Genomic DNA, 18,303 nt, shown 5'->3' with positions numbered 1-18,303 from the left:
CTGAGCCACCACGGCTTTAAATTGGATTATTATGCTAATGGAAAGAAAATGAAATTGGTTTACTGTTATGTAAAGAGTAGAGCGAAATTGGGTTACTATCATGAAGAAAGTATGGGGCTGAAATGGATAACTTTTATGTAAAAAAGAAGGAAATATAAAATAAATTAGACCCTGTCTAGACCCGATTTCCAGACGTCTTAACATACATACCTCGTGTTTAGCAACAAAAAAAAGAGCACTTTGTATCCATAACAAAATCACATTTTATTTTGGATTTAATGAAACTCTGCGAGATATTTGAAAATCAAACCAAGATATTCTAGGTATGAAATGTATAGTTTTTTATGAAAAAAATAAGTAGTAAATTATGCAACTATTTGTTCTACATTTTTTTAGATTGTCCTTTTCCCTCTTCTGTAGATTAAGAATTCAAATCCGTTAAAAAGTAGTAAGAAAAAACGTACGAGTAAGAAGTTGATTCAAAGTACGTTTTTGAGTTTGATTTCCTAGTTTAAAATATGATCTGCTGTAATTAATTAGCATTTTAAAAATTAATAGCCCTTTCGAATGAAATCTATATTCTATTTTACATGAAAATCCGATCATTGAACTAAAAGTTATTCTGGATGTTAATTTTTTATTATGTGCATTACACCATCCATATTTTGCTATTAAATTATTTTGCGCATAGGATCAGCATTTGGGTCATACATATCTGCATGATCTTGATAAAAATTAAGCTATTTTGCAATATAAGTTACTTTTCAACAAATAAATTCAAAATCCTCATTAAATTTCGAAGAAAATAATTTAAATTTTATGGTGAATTTTACTAAAACAAAAATACTGTCTTTACTACCTACTGGCTCATGATCAAATGAAAATGGCGGTAATATATTCTCAGAAAATAAATTTAATAGAGGATAAAAAGTAACCCCTTTGTAAAATGTTACCTCAGAATGATAAAGTGCGAGATTGTAAAATAAAACATTTTGCTTTAATAGTGCATCTTTTATTCATAATATTTTGAGAATAATTGACAGTTAAAATAAGCTTTACGTTCAGCTTCTATTATTGCTTTCCTTTATATAAAATAAATCTATAAAAAGCTCTTCCCTTCAGTTATAAAAGGGAAAAAAAAGGTTCGACTTAACTCTATAAAATCAATCTAATATCTTTTTCGAATGAAATTTATCGATAATCGATTGAATGATAAATGGATTTGAAATACAAGGCAATATTTAATCAAGTATAAAAATGTTATACGATAAAAAATGTTTTAAATAAAGATAAAACGATTTATTGAGAAGACTTGAATAAAACATCAATTAAAAGAACTTTACTGCGTCAATTTTTCCGTTTAATATTTTTTTTCTTCTCTGCGTAATTTCTCCTGGGCCCTTTTTGTGGAAGAATTTGCTATAAAAATAGTTTACTAACTATATCAATAGTTACAAGCTGAGAGAATTTTTTTCATCTTCCCTGAGGACCCGCTTGCAAGATTAAGTTTTAAATCATCTTCATTTGCTACTTCAAAATTTAAAATAATCTCTTTTATTTTTAAGAAATATAAAGTCGTATTTTACTTAAATGAAATTCAATAAAAAAATTTCTTTTGCTCTATTTAGCTTTGACAGAATTTCACTAGTTCAGATAATTAGATGGCTAACGTCTAGACATCTGAAATTATATTTTTTCTTTGTTTCAATATAATTTACGTCACTTACATTTAATTTTTAAATACATTTTTATCATTGGTAAAATAAAAAGCTTTTAGCATTTTCGAAATGTTTCGATATATCTTATAATTAGATAACTAAATATTTTTTAGTTTGAGTTATGTAAGCATTTTTAATATATAATTAAATGAGATATTTAAATAGCTGCAACTGAATAAAACCATCACTAAGTGTGTGTGAAACCTAGCGATAGATGTTAGAACTAAAAGACAAAGCAATAACGTAAAATATATTTTTTTCACAACTGATGGTTTTAAGTTACCTAGTTATATTACACTCATGGTGAAAATTATACATTAGATTAAAATTATAATTGTTTACTTAACACTGAGAAAGAAAGTATGTTTAAAATGATTTAAATATGGTAAAATTTACCGTGTTTTTAGATCTATGGAATCACCTAAAAGCTGGGAATTTTTACCTAACTGCTTTGGTAATGATTTTGATAAAGTTAGCAATAAAATATAATGAGATAAAATTTAGTAAATGTGCTTAATGTAGAGCATGGCATGAAAACCATTTATTTGGTAAAATTCACTTTTCAATTTCGTATTTTTTTTTTAAAAAAATTGTTGTTATAAGAACTATAATTTTAAAAACTAGAATTTCCGGTGAATCGCTAACATATGAGCGGAAAAGTTACCAAATGAATGTTTTTTTTAAAAACTAGAATTGCGTTGTTGTTTTTTTTACCAGAAATGCTATTACCATACAATGCAGTAATTTAACCAGAATTTTTTCCTTCGCGTGAAAAAATAAATAATAAATAAAAAAATGTAGCTGTTATTTAAATTGGAGAAAATGTATAAAATTGTTTTTCTTTGATAAATAAGTTTAATAGTAATTGTATTTATTAAACAACTATCACTAATATGAAAAAAGCTATCGTACCTTTCTCTCGTTAACATTCATTACAATTCCATATAAAGCTATGATTGCAAAATTCGTTAGCCGATCTTATACGACCACCTCCTTTTTTTAAAGGAGAAAAAGCTCAGTGCTTGTAATTGTAGCGAATTTCAGGGTAAAATTAATACAGTTAACAGTATATTTATACAAAAAAATTCTTTTATGAAATAAACGAAAAATACATGATAAATGAAAACCTAGTATACTTTAGTATAATCTGTAGGGATATCTGTAAAGTAACACATTATTTAAAGCTTAAAAACTCAATTTTCGGGTGTAAACCCTTTGGGATGAGGATTACAGCAGAAGGCTATGCATACAAAGGTCTTGGGTTCGAACCCAACAAGTTCTAAAAACGTGTCTCTCAAACTCTCACTACATTGGTGAAAACGCAACTTTCACTCTTCGACAGATGGCGGCACAACACTATTTCACCTTGTTTCGAAAACTAAATTTCCTGAATGTCAAACTACGTCAAGGCCTAAATTGAGGATAACTTTTAAGAACGTAGCGTTGATTAACAGTCAGTCGCCATACATTTTACGAAAAAAAATTCCTCTGCAGATCTGTATTTTTGTGGTCACGACAGCGTGACGGGCATAAATAAATTTTTACGGACATTTTGTCGGTCACTGACCGTAATTTAGCAGTGCAGTGGTTTGAGCACTGAACTGTTGTTGTAAAAGGATCAAAGTTCTACATCGTATGGTAACTTTAAGCCTTCCTGTATCATATGGTGACCTTCCATGTGATACTTTTCTTGTGATCATTTTGCTGCAGAAAACAGAGGAAAAGGTTTTAAAGAATGGAGCAAGATACAGTTTACTTGCTTTCTTATAGCACAAGAACTGCCGTTTTACTTATCAGATTTGAACCAAATGTTCTATATGGTTCATTTTATAGGCAAGAATTTGTGCAGTATCTTAGATTTTTTCCTTCCCTGAAGGAAAAGAATCTTGTTTTTGGAACGGTACAAAAGATTTTTGGTGAATCACGATCCATGCTAGATAATTTTTTAATGCGTGTACAGCTTTGTGTTCAGATAAAATTCAGGACACGCGCTAAGCCTTCGTCATCTGGCCAAATGCAATAAAATCGTAAATTTGGCGAATAAAATTGTGTTTTGGGGAAGGATTTTTTCTTTGGAAATAAATTAAAATTGCGTCAAAATAATTTTTTCTAAACAAATCAGTATTTTTTTTTATACGATTACAGCAATTTTCGGTAGATGCGCCGCATACTCAATTTGAATTGGGTTCAAATAATGTAAGCCTAAAACAAAATGACTGTAAAATAGCTTTCTATGGGAAAAAATGAATAAAAAAAAGTTAAGATTTGCATTTGGCGAAAACTCTCAAAAATTGGCAAATACTTTTGATATGTTGCTAATTTTCTGGCTAATAGTTCGAAATCCTTAGCGTGGGCCCTGAATTTGTAGCAAAAGATATATTGTTTGTAAAGTATCTCGTTTTTTTTTTCCTTTTTTTTTTACTGCTTGGTTATAATATTTAAATTTATGGTATATGTGGGTTCAAGTTATTTTTGACATTCTCACATTTTTTAACATACCAATAAATGAACATCTAAATAATTGTTGCAAATTTCTTTAAGACTCATAAATACGCGTGTCATATGTTTGTTCTATAAGCACTCAAAATATATATCTATAAAATTTAAATAGATAAAACATCAAACAATCATTAAAATTAATCATCTCATAAATTTTATGTTGTTTTTGGATATTAGTTTTCTGACGAATCAGTTTCTAAGTTGAAACGGAAAAAAAAGTGTCAATGTAAAAATTCGAATTCTCGAAGTTAAAAATTATTTTTTGGTTAAAACATTTTTTTCTAAAAACAAACATATAAAGAATATCAGTTCTGTTATTAGTTACATAGATGATTAAAAAAAGTTCGAGATGCTAAATAAAATAACGCAAGTCTTAATAGAATGATGATTGAAATTTATTCACAATATTTTTATCATGGAATTAAAATAAGTTATTTTTTTGCCAACCGTCAGGAAAAATCACATTTTGGTATATCGCCAAGGCACCACACAGTTTTCATATCCTGAATTCACCGTGATGGGTGATGAAAAGTTTCGTGAAGTTTGTTTTCTGTCATTTTATTCTTCAAAGAAACGTGTTTTGGAATAGATAGGAGATTTTTTACATGTTAAAAGAGCAAAATAATTATTTTCATTGATTTTTTTAAAAAAAAAAGTAGAAGAAAATCTTTGGTCAGAAGATTTCTGTAATTTTCTTCTGTGTCACCGAAGACTGATATTTCTCCAAAACTAGGGTTGAATTTTGTTCTTTCTAAATCTCATCCGATTTTATTCATCCGATTTCAATAAAGATAATTACTTAGTTTGAAGAGTTTCTAGAATTCTTTTCTTCTTCTTTGCAAAATTGGGAAATATGTTGAATTATAGCAAGGTGATGTCATGTGCTGAGACAAAACATCATAAACTTTTTTTTAAACTTTTTATTTACTTACTCATTTCGAAGGATCAGTCAATGAAAACTATCAAAATACATAAAATAAATAAAAAATATAATTATTTGCAAAATTACAGTTTTTAATGTACTTTCGTACGTTTGAGACTAAATTTTTAGAGTTACAATTGTACCAACTACATCATTATATTATATTCGAATTCAGGAATTTGTAAATGTGAAATATAGAATATTATATTGACTACATCATTGGATTTTTATTACTCATTATTTTAATTCTTTACAATCCATTGCCCAGTATTATTGGACATCTTTTTTACGATAGAACAAGTAAACTGTCCAGTTCCACTGGATAAGTTTCATTATCTCACTTAACGATTTATTTTCCCATTTTTTTATGAGGATGCATAATGAATTAAATTTAATTCAAGCTTTTGCCAATTCCTTTTTTTTTATTTACCTTTTCATAGAGTCAGTACGTAAAATAGGTTTAAAATCTGCACCCAAAATCTTTTTGATAAATTAGATATTGCAGGGCAAAAATTAACGGTTGGCGCCGGCCACAGAGCGGCACATTACATACATAACAGATGGCGATTAAAATAATTGTCTGCTGGTAGTAATCTGATGGCCACTTTTTTTTGTCGAAAATGCCTTTTATTATTATTTCTCTACTAAATATGGAATGGCATGGAGGTTCAGGGGATAGAGCATTCGTCTTCCAATGAGATGACCGGGTTCGAATCCCAGCGATGGCTAGTTGATACGGATTCCAAACTCGGCTTGCACCGACCTCAGTGCTGACGTAAAGTACCCTCAAAGGTAGACGGATCATGGGTTAGGATCCCCTTGCTGCCAGGCTAACCGTGGAAGGCTTTCGTGGTTCTTCTCTTCATGTACCGCAAATACGGGTTAGTTCCTTCAAAAACCCCTCCACGAAAGCAAATTTCTCCCGAACCAGATTTCCCTTGTCTTCTAGATTGGGTTCGAACTTGCAAGGCTACGGAGTGGAACATTTGCAGTCGTAAATCCAAAAAAAAATTGGGCCGGCTGTTCAACGCTGGTTATGAAATAAAGTAAATATGAAGTTATTATGAATAATTTATCACATTATGAAATTTATTTTATCTATCTTTATCTTTATTATTTTACCATTCTGAAATTTATCTTATTATAAAATTTTTAGAAATGAACCTTGTAATGTTTACCATGTTTTGAGAAATGCTTCAAAATAATTGGATTACATTAATAATATCAGCAGTTTTTTTAATCGTTTAACGTTTACAATTTAAAAATAATAATAATAAAGCGAGCACTACAACTGTCTCCAGGCCAACAGGCCAAATACAAGCTTTCCTAATTTCGCCCTACGCAATGGTATTATTTTATATCTCAGACATGTGACGTTCATTGTTATATTTAATTGATTGAATAGTTTAAACATTACATGTATATCTGATTATAATTATACTATTTTAATATTTGAAATGATATACCGTCTGTGGATAGCGATCACTCCTCTAATTAATCACTGTATTTCCAACAATAATTAAACATCGCTAATTCCTTTCCCTCCTTGCAATCCATCACATTATTCTAACTTTTCTAAAACTCAGCTTCATTAACAGTAAGAAGAAAAAAAATAATGTATACAGTTTAAGATTCAAATCAGTGGTTAGAAGCCAAGGTTATAATTCATATTGCATTGTTTCATGCAAATGTAGAGCAGAACTGATTAATTTCATTACATTTGCTCGATTGAAAAGGTCAAACATTTATTTTTTGTTACATTAATTACACATTCCGTTGGAGGAGTTGAATTCACCACAATTTTTAATTATTTAGAATGTTTCTTACATTTAAAACTGAGTTCAACTACAGCTATTTGTTACTCTCACATTTGTTAGGAAGTTAAAAAAACTATCCATTTATTTAATAACAATCAATTGTAAAGTAATTGGAATTTTTAATTTACTGCTATCGAAAAAAATATATTTGGTACACGTAATAGTATTTGCTATGTATCATGCATTTTATATTTCGGATTGCATCAAAGTTAAAAAAAATATTTAAGAAATCTTATAACTTTTGTATATGTTTGTATATTTTGACTGAGTCAAATTAAAATTTCATGACCATAAATTTTTGAAAGAAATTAGGAAAGACTGTCATTCATAATGTCATATGAACAAATATATAATGAGAAAAATTTATTTCGATTCAAAGGTTCATGAAAGTCAAGCGAATGTTTGCGATACAATAAATTTGTTTTTTAAATATGAAATGCTTGAAAACATAAAAGAAAGAATTTTTATGACATTTAGTGAAAGTAGATTATTTAACATGATCTATTTTCTATGTATATAATCTATGTATGTTTTTTAAAAATATTCGAAATAAATAAAGACAGTCTGAATATATCCAACTAAATACGAACAATCACCACGGTACAAATAAAAAAAAAGAAACCAGCTTTTCTGATTCTAGTTACCATAATCATCTAGTTTACAAAAACGTCCAAATGACCAAAATTATCATCCAAAGTAATAAACATTCAGATTAATACTAAAAGCGCTACCGTACGTAAATTACACTTATCTTTAATGCTAAAGTAAATAACTGATATCTGTAATAACGGGTGTTTTTTAAACCGAATAATCGAGTTAAATTTTACTCATCAATAAAAAATAACTCATTTATTGTTACTGTTACAGATATTTGATGTTTTTAAAACAGGTGATAAATCAGTTCTGCTAACGTAAATGAATTGAAAAAAAAAATAGAATTTAAAAAAAAGAAACTAATACTTTTTTTTATGTTTCTACCTTTTTTTTTCAAAAAGACTTTCCATTCAGAAATCAGTTTAAATTTAAAGAATACATTCAATCAAAGAAACACTAAATATTGATAAATCTAAGCGGCAAACAAATCCTAATCATTGCAGTTTTTACCCCCAAAAGTGTTCGGAAAATCGAACTGAGCTCAATCGATTTTCAAAGTAATTTAAAACTATTCTCAGCGTGTAAGAATCGATTTCTTTTACTTTTTGTGGCAAAACTTCCGCTCATACTTTTTCCGGTAGAAAATTCCTTCAGAGTTTTGAAAAATTCGTTTAATTATGCGTTACAATCCTAACGCATAAGTTACATTTTCAAAAAATGAGTTTTTTCTGATATCAACTAAATTAAACATTTTTACCACGTTTTCTAATTAAATTATAAATATTTAAATTAATGATACATAGAATCATAGAATATATAGAGTCATATAATTCTATAGAAGCATAGTCAATCTAGCATTATGCATCATTTACGTAGAATATTATTCATTATCTATGCAAATAAATGCTAAAATTCTTGAAAAAAAGGAAAAAGTTAAAATTTAGATTTTTTTTATGTGTTAAACGAAATAGTACTCTTCAAATTTTATTTATTAATATTATACATGTTAACCTAAGAATAAGTCAAGTGGTTTCATTTCCCTGATTAATGATATTATTTCCCTCAAAATATCCTATTAAATTAATTTTTAGGCTAGTTCACTAAAAAACACCTTACCCAAACCCTCTTTTTTTATTTTTTAAAAAGGGACATAATTTTTAAAAATTTTGTACTCGATGAAATGTCGATCTAAAACCACAATTCTAGTAAGCAGAATATATTATTACAATTTTATTTAATTATAATTAGATTTTTTTTAAAAAAATATTCGATCAATTTCGCTTAAATATTGTATTTTGATATTAAAACTTGCAAAGTTTTACATGGTGTAAAATTTTGTATGCCTTAAAATTTAACATTTCTATATAAAATAATTAATATAATAAAAAGCTGCAAAAAATTAATTTTACTTGGAATTATCTTTGGATAAAAAAATTTTATAATTCGTTTCAAACTAACAACGAATTAATATTTAGCATGAACTAAGTAATATACAATATCTGGAGAAGAAGAACTAACTCCGAACTTTACTATTTAAAGAACCTGACGTAGTCAAATATATTGCAATTCAGAGAATCAAATGGGCGGGACACCTGACAAGAATGGATAATAACCGCGTTACAAAAAAGATCTTCTCTGCCAGACCATTAGGCACTCGAAAAAGAGGAAAATCTAGACTTAGATGGCTCGACTGCCTGGAAAGTGATTTATATACTCTAAAAGTCACAAATTGGATGTCTCTGACCTAGTGTAGAAGAGCCTGGAGTTCAACTCTGCGGAAGGCAAGGGCCCATCCTGGGCTGTCAGGCCAATGAAGAAGAAGAAGAAGAAGTAATATATTTTATTTAGGATCACTTTTTTAAGCCATTATGATGGACACATAGTTTGTGAAAATCTGAACTGAACGTAGACTTTCAGTTCACTTCAAAATATATTTTATAAAACATGCATCAAGTTGTTGTAGTTCATTTACGTCACATTAGAGCTGCGCAATGGACTATTGGTGATGGTCTGGGAAACATCCCTGAGGATGATCCGAAGACATGCCATCGAAATTTTGATCCACTGCAGAGGGGTTGGCATCCCCGCTTCCGTAGCCCGACGACCTGCAAGCGAAGTTCAACACTTTACGGTAGAACAGTTTCACGAGGACCAATACCGCACACCCCCGCTCCCTACGCAGACTGATCCAAGTGGTCACCCATCAGCACACTGACTGCAACCAAAACACTATTCTAACTATAAAGGTGAATCTTCAGCCTATTAAAATTAATTTTCATTAAGTATTAAAACTTTTATTTAGGCATTAAGGATACAATATTAGCATATAGTCAATTGAAACGAAACTAATTATTTTGGAACAACGTAAGAAGTAATACAGCAATATTATTTTCACAATAAAGTTAAGTTAGGATTCAAACACACAAAAATTTAGGGAGTAAACTTAATTTCTAACGTACACATTAACTTACATATAATACCGAGAGAATATTACAATAAATATAAATTAAGCTTAATCAACAGAACAAAAACGGAAAGAAATTCAATACTATAAAATGAGTAAATATAATTTACAGATAATTACCAATTCATATAAAATTATATATATTACGCATTTAAAAATATACATACCTTGTAGTATAGATTTGTTTAAGTAACAATATTCTTTTAACTTACCGCAAAATCAAGCCTTTTCACGCTTGATTAAATTATCCTACGTAAATTTGACCTCTGACGTTTTAAAATTTTCGCCAACATTGAAGTTTTCGGAAATGAAAATAATTCAAAATAATTTACAAAAAAGTGTTAATGAACGTTATCTCAGTGTTGATTATTCCTCTTTTATTAGTATTTGAATTTAACTACACTACTAAGAGTGCAAATGAAAGCTCGATTTGATGTTAATCTGAAACAAATTGTTCGTTTACACGGAATTGTGAATTATTCAATACATTAACTTGAAGGGTGTTACACCACAGTCCTTAGAGTGTATATTATGATAGGCAAAACAAAAATATGAATTATTTGCACAGAATATTGTATTTTTCATTACATTTATATATAAATGCTAATTTCTGTAAAAAAGGGACAAAAGTCAATATTTAATTTTTTTTTTTTTGTGTCAAATTAGAATAAAATCGAGAAATTTATCCATAAATATTACATTATTCTAAGAATAGGTTAAGAAGTTTTATTTTGAGGATTAATGTCCTATTCCTACCCAAAATATTTTTTACAGTTTTCATGTAATCAATTAAAAACTCACTAAAAAACTTTACATAAGACCTTTTTTTTTATTTACATGATTCGCAAAAGTTTTAAATTCAATTAAAAAGAAATATTGGATTCGATCAAATATTAACACAACTTAAGCGAGTAGAATGTAATATAAAAATTTTTTTTAGTAAAATATTTACTCAATATAAATTCATTACTTGAATTAATAAGAATGCATTTTATCATAAATGAATTTTAGATGAAAATATTATTGACTAAATGCAAATTAAATAATTAATTAATAATATTTTTATAATTGCTATCATTGCTGATGTTTGGATGGAAAACTCAAATTTAATTTCTATTCTGGTGAAACTCCGATGTGCCCCAAAAAAGGGTCAGCCCGCGAATTGACTTATGACTATATCGACTATATTTTTTATTCGGTAATTGACTTCATTCCTTAAAGTTAAACAGAGAACGAATACATTTCTTTTAAAAAAAAAATCAGGGTATCAGAATAAAAATTTTTTTTTGCTTGATTCAGAATTTACCTGATATATTTTAGAAGACATAAGTATTAGAAGACATTTTTTACTTGTAGGTTTACCTTTGAGTTTAACTTCGGATTAAACTTTTCTATTTGTTTTGATGATCTGCTTCGAATTTATATTAAAGCTTAAATCCCTGAGTGTTTAATAATTAATAATCATTATTTAGAATTAAAATTAATTTTTTACTTTAATTTTAAAAATTTATAATTAATATGCATCTGATTTATTGTTAAGTACTGAATAGTATTAAATAATAGCATTAAGTAAGTAGTTATAGGTGTCCATGTCTTATTTACTATTAACATTGTTGATCTATTTCAGTTTCAATTTTTTTAACATAGTTTCAGACAATAAAATTCCCATACAATAATTTCAATCTACTTTTAACATTCTGGTAGCAGAATTCCTCATTCAATTTGCATGCAATAGAAATTAGGGAAACAAAATTACTTTCAAATTTGAACATTAAAGTTTTTTAGGATCCATTTCTTTTCATTATAACGGCACTGTTTAGATATCTTCGACTCTTATGCCATTAAACTGTAAATTTAATCATAAATATTTCGTTTTGCTTATTAAGACTTGAAATTTTGACTCTCTTTTATAAATTACACCAATTATGGTTTTTTTTGAGGAAAAAAATGACAAATGAATCATAAAGTTTTTTTAAGAACAAAATTAGCAGAAAAGAACACTTTTGTCAAGGGTACATATTAATACAACATGCTTATATGGCACGACGCAGCCCCCAAAATAAGAGCAGATGATGTACGTCATTGCTGTTTGTAATTGGGTAGAATCCTAAATAACTCATGCATTTAAATTATTTTAAAATAATTGTGCCAGAATATGCATCATAAGTTGAATTCATGATAAGTTTTGTACTTAACTTATCATGAATTCAACTTATGGTGCATATTCTGGCACAACTAATTTAAAATAATAATATTTAGAATTTTAAAATAATAATTTTAATGTAGAAGGCTCCTTATTAAAAAAAATTCACTTTAATTTTAAAGAATTTTTCTTTTTGCAAACGGAGTCACAACACTGCGTTAAATTACTACTTTAGTTCGAATAAATAATACATGGTATGAGTAGAAACAAGATAATAATTTGAAAATACATTTACTGAACAAAAAGATTATTTAACTTACAGTTTTAACAAACAAGATACAAAAATATTTTTTTAATGAAATAAAATTTAAGTATGCATTTTTTTTTTATAATTTGTGATTTTAAATAAAAATTAATTGTGCAGATTGCGTTTTTAGATCCAAATAGTTAAGGAGTTTTAATTCACGCAGTAAAAATTTGTTAAACAACATGTTAAAATAAAAATTTGTCAACTTTATTTATTATTTAACATCATATGTTTCTTTGGCATTTGTTAAATGTATATCACTTATAATGCAAGATGTATGTAAGATACACGTCAAATATAAATTTAACTATACGACTTTTTATAAAATTTTATTACTAATCAACTATTTAACCAATTTTGTTTAAACTTGGTAATTTGATAGATAAAAATACGTTAGAACGTTAGGTAATATACGTTAGATAAAAATACGTTAGATGATGTAAAAATTTGCATACCTTATAATTCAACATTTTTCGACTATTATTAAATAGATAATAAGACATTATAAATAATAATTCAAACTTATTTTATTTAACAGGATTCTCTTTGGATAACCAAATTTTATAATTGTGCATAAAAATGTACCTTACCGCTAACCTAACCAAACTATTTAAACTTATTTCCGAAATTGCGACTACGTCATCTATTTTGAGAATCAGTATTTCAAATGCATCGATTTCAAGTGCGTTTTTGTGTCTGATTTCGTAACTTAAATCACCGTCTTCACAAATTTATTGCTACATATTTATGGTAAAACTCCCGAACCATTTGGATTGAGTCTTCGTGCATGAAAACCCGATCATTAGATTAAAAGGTCTTTAGAGTGTTACGTTTTTATTTATGTAATTAGATATTTTTTGTGCACTGTACATCATCACTAACGCTAGTGATACCTGTTGTAAAAGTAGCACTGCGCAGATTAGGGAAACATTTTATTAAAGTCTTCAACCTCGGGGGAAAAAAATCCATCATCAGAATTATGCGCATACAAAATAGATGCAACGCTTAAAATTATTAGTACATCTGACATAGAATCCACAAAAATCTGGGTTGGAGAGTACAAGCAGATTAATCTACTATCTATAATGCATCTGTTTTCTATTTATTAACTCGCGATTAACGGGGTATTTTTTCGGTATTAACTATTGTATTGCGCCGACCTGATTGTGTAGTAGTCAGGTAGTCTGTGTAGCGGCTGACCTGACATCAAAAAGGTCCTGGATTTGAATCCCGCATAAGACATGGATTTTCCTTCATTCCCTGTACTATCTGTCCTTACTGGAGGAGCAACGTTTGCTCACTGATTCACACTCTTATGGTGCTTAAAAGAGTAGCCTAGGGAGTTTTTTTCCAAAGCAGATGGCAGCACTTGAAGAATTTTTTGCTCATCGAGTATTTTAGTTTCGTTGTTCAGGTGGTTAAAATAGGTGTCAGTGCTTGATTTATTTATAATATTTTCTTATTGATTCGGCAATTTATATTTTATTTTATTTTGATTTGGTTAATCTAACTGTAACTGCAACTATATTTATATTTTTATTTATAATAGGCGTTTCATTTTTAAGTTTCACTTTGTGTACTTTTAAGTATTGTTTGCAGGTTCATTATTTTTCACAGCATTTCAAATTTCTGGAAATGATTTTCTTATTTGTCTATCCATTATGGGGCCTCGGGGTCACTGTCAGTTTTGGTTTTTCCCCTGACAACAGAAAGGTTCCTGTGTGTTTGTGGGCAGTGTGTCCCCTGAAGACGTTACTTCCTCGCAAACACAATTTTTTTCTATTTTATTTCTTTTTCCTGCTTTAATGTTTGCTTGAAAATCTACACTGTTTAGTTACATACATTTTTGGAAGTACCTGAATTATAAAATGTTTTTAAATATTTTCGATTGGGCTGAAATATATAGGAACAATCAGATACTTTTTTCTAACAACTTAAAATAACCCGGAAACTTAAGAAAATGTCCTTGTTAAATTTGGGATTCTGTTAAATCATGGTTCCCAATAACCTAATTCTTCTGAACTACTATCATGTTTGTAACTGTTAACAACTACAATTACATATGGAAGCACAACACTGTTATTGTATCAAAATACGCTTGCTTCTTTCCAACTTAGATTTATCTACGTACGTTTTTGCACACTTTTTATTTCGCAGGAAAATTATATTTTTCAAAGTTTGTAAAATACATTGAAAAACCGTGATGGATGCTTCTAAAAACTTTAGGCCTTATTAATCATTAACCAAAATGTGTCTTGATCGTAATTGAGGACTACAAAAACAAAACGTTGAAAAAGAAATTGTTCAGAAAAACGGGAAAAGGAGCACTCTGATTTCCATTTCAATCATGTATGGTGCTCTTAGTCAACATGTTTCGTCTAATGCGTAGCTAAAATAATTAAACATGCATCCATTTGTTATTATATGAACTATTACAGAACTAAGAGACTTTGAAGAAACCCAAAAGTCACCCTCAACATATAGTTAGAGTGATAACCCATCATCTTAATCTCATCTGCGGCCTCCCAGTAACTACCACAAATACAGTTACTACATAGTGTAGGGCACAGTAGTAACTGTTGTGCATCCAAGTCTACCCATCAAAATGTAGGTTGCATGGATTTTTTTGATTTACCTAGATTCTTTGGTTTGTTATAATAAAACATAGTACTATTTTTTATAAACAATTACTCAATGTAAATTTAGAGTCTCTTACAGACGCTCTCCTGGCTAAACTGTTTAAACCATATTTTTCATATGGCTACTAATATTCTGATGGTAAATTGAGAAACTGGTATAATATTCTTATAAGGTATACTTTTGTGTCTGATACCGTATCTCATTAAAAAGTTTAAAATTATAATTCTTATGAGCATTTGAAAATTTCTATCAAATTACAAAAATTATGGGGAATGATTTTTAAAAATAGTTAATGAAATTACAAAAATATTAACTCAAGATGCTTCTATTGACTATTTTTCATGTTTATATTAACTATTTCTCAAAATGTTCAGATTAACTATTTTAAAAATTCTTAAGAATTTTTAAAATTCCTAAAGTAAAACGCTCAGCACAGAATCTTTTAAGAAATCCCTAAAAATCCTTAAGCGTTTTGGCACAAAATTTCGCGCTTTTTGTTAAGGAAATCTAAAGGAATTTTTCTTAAGCTTTTTTAAAGAAAAACAATTACGAAGCCTTGACGTTTCCTTAATAAAAAGTATGCGATTTTGCTCCTAAACTCTTAAAATTTTTAGAGTTTTTATTTATTTCTTTTTTTGGTGAAAGTTTTGTGCTAGCCTTTTTACTTGGGTTATGAGAAAAATATCGTGAAATTAAAAGCAAATGCAGTTGAGGACGTAGGAATCTCCTTTGAAAACGGCCACTAATACCAGTCTTCATAACTTCTTTTATAATTTCGATATTTGTTTACCGATATTATCACATTTATCCTATTCAGAGTTTTTCCTACTGCCTAAAATAATTTATTAAAAAATCATTTATTTAGATAGGTAAAAAAAATCAAATTTTATGATCCAGATTATCCGTACAATCAAAAATTTTTGATATATATACATATAAAAAATAATAATAATCATAAATACTTTGTTTGGTGAGCGAGAATAAGAGACACAATTTTTTATTCTGAAAAATGTATTTAATTTTCATGCTTGTGATTGTGAAACTGCAGGATGCCCATTTTTTAGGAACACTGAGAATTGTTCCCGTATTCCGAATTGCGTAGAAATAAGAAATATATATATATATTTCTTTGTGTTGAAACTTTTTCAATGACATTTGCTTTTAACAGCAAACACTAAAATATATATTTGATCCTTTTTTACCAATTTCATTTTACATCTTTTAAGAATAAGTATTTTAATACATTTTTAATTTAATTTGATCTTTTCTAAAAAAATAATTCATATTATTTAAAATATTTTAGATGCTTATAACGATTTTTTACGAATTAAAGAAAAATAAGAATAAATAATTTTTTATCTTGTAAAACTTTTTTTTATTTCGATTAATATAATTTATTTAAAAAAAATAATCATGAAATTCAATGATAGTAATAATAATAATAAATAGCTCAAAATCAAAAGAAATTTTAATCTGTTTAAAGTTTAAAAATTATAGTAAAATAAGTTGTTTTTTTTCAAATGGAGTGTTAAAGTTATATTTAAATTTCATGAAACCAGCATTTTCTTTTTCTCTAGACAATCCTTTTTTTATTATTTGTATGTCTGTGTCAGGGCTTGATGTATGATGGTTAAATGCATAGGAATGAAAATAAAAGTTAATATCTAGAGAATTTTCAATGTAATCATTTATTTAAAAAAAATTCATATTTCTCTTAGAAACAATTGAAATATTTTAAATCTTAAGACTTTTCAAACAGCAAATTACCAAAGTTCAATAAATTTCGCATAATTTTAATTAAAAATTTAAATTTGTAAAACTTTTCAATAAATTGTTTTACTGCTTAATATTTCAGACAAGATTATCCCAGAAAATTATTTTATTCTTCGATTCATATCTCTATCATGGTTTCAAAATCATTTATAAGGAAAAAAAAGTGATAATAAATGTTTGAAAATAAAGTGTCAAAAACTGAATGATTAGAAATAAAAGAATATAAAAGAACAATAAAAGTAATAAAGGAATTAATAAAATTAAAAGCTTTAAAAAACGGTTCACGATTAGTTACATTTTAGAAACCAATAATGTTAAATCTAATATTTACTTCAAAATTGCTAAAAGGTACATTAATTTATAATTACCTAAAAGATGAAGAAACTAAAAAAATTAAGATAAGAGTATTTAAGACTCATACGAAACTGTGGCCAACTTCTAAAACGAAAACAATAATAAATAATTTAGCAGCGATTCTATTCTCTTAGTTGCCAACATAATAGCTATGAGTCACACAAACAAAACTGCTCTCCTCGGCTGTTTTGGGGGGACACGTGCGAAAATAACAGCGCTATTATACTCCGAAGTCAAAAGAGAAAGAAAAAAAAAAGTAAGAGTAAACCAGCCGGCTTACAACCACGACAGAGTAGAATTAATCTAATAAAAGAAAGAGGGCAAAATAATAATTACACTTTGGTGTGTGATGCCCAACTTATTTTGTTTGATTCTCTGACGAAAAGAAAGAAAAAAAATCATCCTTCAAAAGTCACTTTCATCTTCCGCATCCTATTCTGATCTAAAACAAATCCTCATCTTTTATATCTTCTACCAACTAACATCATTAAAGGGTTAAATAGGGCTGGCGATACGAAAATGCACCCTCTACTTCACCCCCCCCCTACCCGAGCAGGTAATGAAGGAGGGGGGTGGGAAAAATCGGAAGTGAGTAAGTGGGGGAGGAAACTTACCTGAGACGTTCCATTTGACGAGCAGACGATAAGAGAGAGAGAGATGCTGAAGATGTAGCGGACGAAAGGAAGAACACCGACTTTGTGGCCCGCGCTGCTTGAAAGTAAAGAAGGCCCGAAACGCAGGTTGGTGTTCGACTACGTCACCTGCCGCTACGTCACTAGGCTTGCGCCTGCGTCGCGTGCCTAACAGGAAAAGCTAAGGTTAAAAAGGGAGAGGGGGGCTTTTGGGAAAGGCAGCTGATCGTGCGTGTTTTGAAGGGAGTGGGGGTGCTTGGAGGCTTTAGTGGAATTGTTATTTGCGTGGACCTGGTAAAAGTCGATTGCGTAATAATCGCGAAGGAATTCTTAAATGACTTGGATACAGAAGTTGAAACGGGTTATTGGAAGTTGTCTAAGTTTCATTTATGTTACACTTACTGCTCAAAATATGTAAATCTCAACTCTTTTTCTATGCA

The 18,303-nt window shown here is 28.6% G+C and overlaps 1 protein-coding gene across 3 annotated transcripts in view; it reads right to left on the bottom strand.

Moving 5' to 3' along the window:
* Nucleotides 1–18,016, bottom strand: part of LOC107449324 (leucine-rich repeat and immunoglobulin-like domain-containing nogo receptor-interacting protein 2) — a 231,102-nt gene extending 213,086 nt beyond the window's left edge. Inside the window, exon 1 of one of the 3 annotated variants that reach the window (XM_043048402.2) lies at nucleotides 17,846–18,016. The gene's annotated coding sequence lies outside the window, so the exon portion shown is untranslated. The remainder of the gene's footprint in view (nucleotides 1–17,845) is intronic. The other 2 variants (XM_071179029.1, XM_016064821.3) reach the window with 2 other exon arrangements.
* Nucleotides 18,017–18,303: the final 287 nt, after the last annotated feature.

Source organism: Parasteatoda tepidariorum, chromosome 3 (assembly GCF_043381705.1).
Source record: "Parasteatoda tepidariorum isolate YZ-2023 chromosome 3, CAS_Ptep_4.0, whole genome shotgun sequence".
Classification (NCBI taxonomy): Eukaryota; Metazoa; Arthropoda; class Arachnida; order Araneae; family Theridiidae; genus Parasteatoda; species Parasteatoda tepidariorum.
The sequence above is the reverse complement of the archived record's forward strand: the minus strand, read 5'-3'. Positions and strand labels throughout refer to the sequence as shown.